At 43.3% G+C, this 6,492-nt stretch overlaps 1 pseudogene; it reads left to right on the top strand.

Annotated features, from left to right (window-relative positions):
* The first annotated feature begins 3,173 nt into the window (after window positions 1–3,173).
* LOC112410699 (dnaJ homolog subfamily C member 30-like) lies at window positions 3,174–3,867 on the top strand (annotated as a pseudogene).
* Window positions 3,868–6,492: the final 2,625 nt, after the last annotated feature.

Raw genomic sequence — 6,492 nt, 5'->3', positions numbered from 1 at the left:
ATTAAATACTCATACTTCCCAGGATCCAGCTGGTACAGAACACAACTTTTATTTCATCAAACCTAAATTAATTTAGTATTGTGTGCCTTTTTTATGTCTGTTATACAGTACAAAATGAACTTCTCTGAGAATATGAATTATCTCAGATCTGGTTGCTATTATGAAACCCTTCATAGCTTCATACCAGGTAAGTGTGAGGCCACCTTGCAAACAACAACAGAAAACAAATATTCAGTTTTCATCTGATGAAAATGTATAATTATTAAACTTAAAAAATAACTCTCTTCCAATAGAGGGATACTCAGTTTTCTTTAGAGTGAATCACTTTATCCTGAAATAATGCCCAAAGACATTAAGAGCAGACCAACCCAAACAGAAGTGCTTGCAAAGGTACTGAGATATAAATCATCATGGGGCAAAACTGACCTGGTAGCAATGCCAGGATGAAGTTTCTTTGACAGTTTAAAGTTTCTCATGCACTGCTATAAAATATGAGATGCGATACCCCTTATGTCAGTGAAATTTTGATTTGCTTACCTCTCTTCACATTGCTCCAGTATTGATCCAATGTCTCTTTGATGACTTAGTTAGTTTGATGTAGCTAAACATGTGAATGGTAAATGTTCTGATGTCCCAGGAGGTCCGAAGGAAGGGGGAAAAGGAGCAGTAGGGATCAATGCTGTTTGGGCCAGGATTTACCTCAGTTTCACTTCCACAATAGTAGAGAGGGAATTAGCAACATTCCTTCTGCAGCTGTCAGCAGGTCATGGTGCTTTCTTGCTCAATGATTAGACCTGCAGCTGTAGCAGCCACCTGGCTCTCCTTGGGGAACTGGGTTGTATCTCAGGGTGTGAGACACAGAAGGAATGGAATCTGAAGGTTTCTGACCACTGTTTAAATACAGCCACTCAGTGCTGGTCTTTTGGTTGCCAACATATACTACTATGTTTAGCATCATGATTTTTGACAGAAAATGGAAATGTAAGCTATGACACATGAAATTGAAGGCAGTGACATATACCAGAATCGATTTGAAGGAAAAGCATCTTCATATATACAAATTCTCCCCTAAGACACTATCTTTATCTATTACTTTTAACCTTACCCTGACCTCTTTTTAAAATCCTGTTGCCACTAACTAAAGCAATGAGGTCACCTCAACTCTTCCTTGACAGCTTCCTGCTAACAGTTTAGATTCTTAAATAGTTCTGCATGTTTCTCTAGGCTGTTTCAGCCAAACCAGCCAGTCACCCTGAGATTTGCAATATAGATGCCATATTAAGGCTCTTTATGGCTAGAAAAATGACACGTGGTACTTATAAAGTTGAACTGAAATGTGTCTAATTTTGTCACAATGTTTGGCAAAATTACAACCGAACAACTTCAAAGAGATTTTAATGATTACAAACAGTCTCCAACCAGGAGCATAGTCAGTGATGGAAGTAAAACTGCTTGAATGAAGATGTGAGAATGTTAATTTATATCTACATTATCAGAGCTGGTTGTGAAAATGTTTTCATACAAGGCATTTTATCAAGAGTAACACATGGTATAAAGTGAAGACCAGTGTTTTTCACTGAGGCTAATTCTAGCTCATTTTTAATGTGTACCTTCAGACAATGAACGGGATACAGCTGGCTGGTGACCTCTTGGAGAAATATACTGTGCAGGATTCTTCATTTGTCTAATATAAGAGATAGTGTATTACATAGGACTAGGGAAAATTTATCATCATGACAGGAAAAGATAAAGCATCTAATAACTGAGTGATACCATATGTATAATCTTTCAAAAATATTTAGGACTTCTGCCCTATATAATAGCTATCTCAGTTTTATCTGCATCCACTCCTTTTGGTACCTTGTTGTTGAAATCAACAATATAAATTCAATGACTTTCTGAACTTCTGCTAGTGAAGACCTGATTGATGGTTCTAAGAGGGAATAGGTATGAACAGGCAGGAGCTGAACCTTTATTTTCAAGTAGCATCAAGCCAGACACAAATCAGTCAAATCAGAACTCGCAACTATACAGACCGGAAGCTGTTTGTGGATAACAGGATGCTTCCACATATCATTTTTATCTTATATCAGGAGATGTAGGTGATTCCAGTCATCCTTGAATAAAACTGTACAGAATGAAATATTTATCACTTTGTTTCAAAACGAATTAACCTTCCAAAAATATTTAAACTCTACCAAATATAAATTTTCCCTGATGCATGTGTAAGGGAAATAAGATTTCCCAGACATGAAAGTGCAAATAAATAAATAGAGCATTCTTTAAATGTCTTATAGGATACTCATTCCTACCAGAAATAAATATTTGACTCATTCCTACCAGAAATAAATATTTCCTGGGTCTCTGATGCCACAATTTCAAGTCCAAGAAGCACTTGAAACAACTATTCAGACTTTGTCTTTTGGGAGCTTTAAGTGTCAGACTAGAGTTCTGAAACTCAAGTGACATCGTGATTATCTAGGGACTTACCTCTGAGTCATGAGAAATAAGTTCTCAACAGCAGAGTTTTGTTTGGCCAGAATAAAAGATGAAGAGCCAATACATAATATTTCCATGAGTGTTCTAGGTTGGAATGTTATTTGGTTAAACTATTCAGGTTTAGAAATAAGTTTTCATAACCTCACAAGGTCTGATCGTTTATAAGGGATTTTTTTTTAGAGTCTGTAGTCACATACCAACAAAATTAATTTTTTCTTGTAAGAACATTGACTAAGTAAAATGATAGGGTTGGTTTATGTGTGGGTGAGCTTCTTCCTTTTAAGCTGCAGCTGTTACTAGTACAAAACTGCGTCTGAAACAGAAACATGGATGCCTACCCAAAACAGGGCTGCATGCTGCCACTTGTGGATGTGTCCTAGAAGAGGTTATGAAAAAGGATTCTCAAGGCCCACAATTCTTATTTTAGTAAATTCTTTCATCTGTTATATTTTGCAGTTTAAATCAGAAGATGCTGTTGCTTGTCTAAGACAAAATGATGCATTATATTGAAGTGGAGAAATCCACACAGTGACAGGGATACAGTAAAAGCACAGGCTTCCATTTAATAACTGAGGGATACCACATGTAGAATCCCGAAGGTTTACAAAACGGTGTGGGTGGAATCACGCCTTTCCCTGGATGTGGAGACCTGTTTACAGATGTACTCCAGTAGAATGGGAAATATCGCTGGGCTTGATCAAAACACCATTTGGGGGTCGCGGCTGTTACTATGGAGGGTGTGGCAGGCCCGGGGGTTTCCACCAAACTTGGGATCGGGCCTGGGCCTGGAAGCGAGGATTTATTCCCGGAGCGACGGCCCTTACTTGCGCACGGCGCTCTACGAGCGGCTCGGCGTCCCCTCCACGGCCACGCAGGTGCAGATCAAGGCAGCTGACTACCGGCAGCGCTTCCTCTACCACCCGGACTGCAACTCGGGGAGCGCCAAGGCTGCCGAGCACTTCACGCACGTCTCCCAGGCCTACATGGTGCTGGGCACTACCACCCAGCGTCGCAGGTAGGACCGCGGCCTGCTCAGCGACGAGGACCTGCGCGGCCCCGGGGTCCAGTCCTCCAAGACGCCCGCCGCCGACCCTGACTCGCCCCGCACCCAGCCTCCCGCCTCTCGGACCCAGGGCCGCTCTCAGGCCTCGTCGGGAGCCAACCGCACCACGCTCGACTTTGACGCCTTCTACCAGGCTCACCACAGCGAGCAGCTGGAGCGCGAGCGGCGCCTGAGCGCCCGGCGGGAGGCCCTTTGCCAGCAGCAGAAGGAACGGGCCAAGAAGGGCTTAGGCTGGGACGGGAGCCGAGAGATGGCTTTTGTCTTGGTTCTGCGCAGTCTTCATCATCCTGGGGTTTCGTTTTTAATCGGAGAGCGGAGGGAAGGAGAGCAGTCCCCCGCCCCCAAGAATTGGCTTTTCTTTTCACCTTGAACCCGTTGCCTTCCACTGTCTACTGTTGTCTACCTCTGCTGGGATCCGAAGGAACTGCTCTCCCCTTCCCCTTCCCCACCCGGCCAACTTAGCCATTGACCTGCACATCCCTACCGCTCTGGTCCAGAAAAGGAGGCTTTTTCATGCCCAAGAAAAAGGCCCCCAATGAGGAGTCCCTAAAGCCCGAGAGGGAGGGGTTTCCTGGAGGCCCTGGGGTGCCTGCTTCCAGATGTTGTCAATTTCTGGAACACTTGCTGTGGCTTTCCTGTAAAGCACCGAGCAACACTCGTCTGTTCCTGCCCCACGTGTGTAGCGTGGGGCTCCTCTGTAACCTTGAAACGTGCAATGTTACTAATTGTGGCTGCCAAAAGAAAAATTCTGCGGTTAAAAGACATTTGTCTTTCTGTGAGTTCCCCAAGCCACAGGTGAGACGCAGTGTAGGGTAAGGATGTGATCTGTGGGAACATGGCCATTCTTTGGTGGTCAGACCCCCACTCCGCCTTGTGTTAGCGGTGAGTGTGAGTGGGAAAGAAAGCAAGGTCATGAGCGTAAGGAATGAGCCTTCCTGTGCCCATGCTTATCTAATGTATGACCTCAGAACAGTTACTCTGTGGGCGTGATGGCAGAGGAGCAAATCATTGGCTCTCTTTTGGTCTGTCACACTTGATTATTCATGTTCTAATAGGCTCAGTGATTAAAGTATGATGCCAGGGACTGGCCCCTGGTCATCCCTTGACCAGCCAGCCCCATTGCTAACTGTGCAGCTCCTCCCTTCCCAGAAATAGAACAACAGACTGGGAATGTGAGTCGCCTGAGTGTGGCCCAGCCTCCTGTTTCACTGGCAGTGCTTATTGCAGGCCCTACAAGCCAAGTCCTTGAAACATGGCTACTTGAGGCTGTGGGAATTGGAGGAGTTTGAGTAGACTGGACTTTTGAGTGACAGGAGGCACAGGATGGAAACATGCTTCCTTATTCAGAGCTGGCTGAGAGTTTTTTGGGGGTATCTTTCCCCTCTTTTCCCAATTGTTGCAGTGGATTAGCACTTGGCTAGAGCTGTGGTAATCCAGTTCTCTTAACCATGAATCACTGCACGTGGGGTGTGGCTTAGCTGTGAGATGGTAGGTACTCAAGTGTGTATGCACTGTTGAGTGTAAAGCTGTGGGGTAGGAAAACCTTTGCAGGAGATCTTCTACAAGGGTAAGGGCCTAAGTAGGTTCTAAACAAAGCCAGAGGTGCTTTGCAATATTAACACCAGTTCCTGCACTCAATCTTTTGTGTGCAATCCTTGGATAAATTGGGATAAATCCATAGCTAGTGCAACTTGGTCTTGGGAACCATTCTGTTTTCTCTAGCCTTGGAGGTTGGGGGCAAACTCTTAGTCATGGCTTTGCAGTAACCATATGATTCAGTAGTGGAGATTGAAGCCCACTCCGGTTCAGACATGCTGGGCTCACAGAACCTTGGTTTAGGGGGAACGGCATATGTACTTTAAAAAAGAACATTTAATGTTATTATATTTCGTATTTGGAAAACAAGAGGGAAAGTCTGTTCTTTTCAAAACACAAACAACAGGAAGGGAAGCTTAGTAAAATGTACAGAGGCTGGTGATTCTCAACCAAGGAGTTGGGGCATAACAGAGTGTCCTCGGGGCAAGATTCTATCAAAGTTTCGATCAAATGGGGTTTGGGTTCTTTTGGGTTTTGCTTGTAAAAGCACTAGTGGTCTGTGATATCTGGGATCTTTCTCATGGGCTCTTTGACATAGATCTCTCAAGTTTGTTTTCTCTCAGTGAAGATCACAGCCAAGCACATTCCTTTGGGCCCCAGAACATGGAGGTAGACCAAGAAGGTTTGTGGTGGTGGGGTCCAAACTCTGTGAAACTTCTGGAACATTCCATGCAACTCCAAACAGCATAGTCAATAAAATTTATTAACCATCCACAAAAAAAAAAACCACTTGGGAAAGGCTGACCAACTTGGATGGGCTTTTAATCTTCATTTTAAAAACTACATTAGTATCAAGTTTGTTTTTCCTATTTCTTCATTGGAAAGTTGATTTAGTTATTACGTTGCCATTTTGCACTTCACTTGGACTGTGTACCCTTTGTGAATAAATGTGCATTTTATTAAGTTTTAACATATTACAGGATTTATGTTGAGTTTTAGAAAATGTTATAGAAAAATTGGCCAAGTAAAACAATTATCAGGTCATCATTGCAAAGCACAAGATGGTCATGCAAATAATGTCTCACAGGTGATGTTCAATGCACTTAGCTTCAGTCCTCCCTAGACCACAAGCAGGTGTCTTCCTGTTTGAGAGGGGAGGGCACTGGACATCTGGTTCATCCCCTACAGTCCTTGGAAGGGGGCTCATGAAAATTGCTTGGAAAGGCTGTATGACAGGATCCCCATGCTGGTTCTGGGTATGTTTTTCTTTTGGTTGATTTTGGGGTTTTTTGTTGTTGTTGTTTTTCATATGAAATATTGAAAAGAAATGGTTAGAAATGTCCATCAATTTATAACGTACACCATTCTATAACAATTCAGTACACATACTTGTC

The sequence above is a fragment of the Neophocaena asiaeorientalis genome, unplaced genomic scaffold, assembly GCF_003031525.2.
Source record: "Neophocaena asiaeorientalis asiaeorientalis breed wild unplaced genomic scaffold, Neophocaena_asiaeorientalis_V1.1 scaffold635, whole genome shotgun sequence".
Taxonomy (NCBI): domain Eukaryota; kingdom Metazoa; phylum Chordata; class Mammalia; order Artiodactyla; family Phocoenidae; genus Neophocaena; species Neophocaena asiaeorientalis.
The sequence above is the reverse complement of the archived record's forward strand: the minus strand, read 5'-3'. Positions and strand labels throughout refer to the sequence as shown.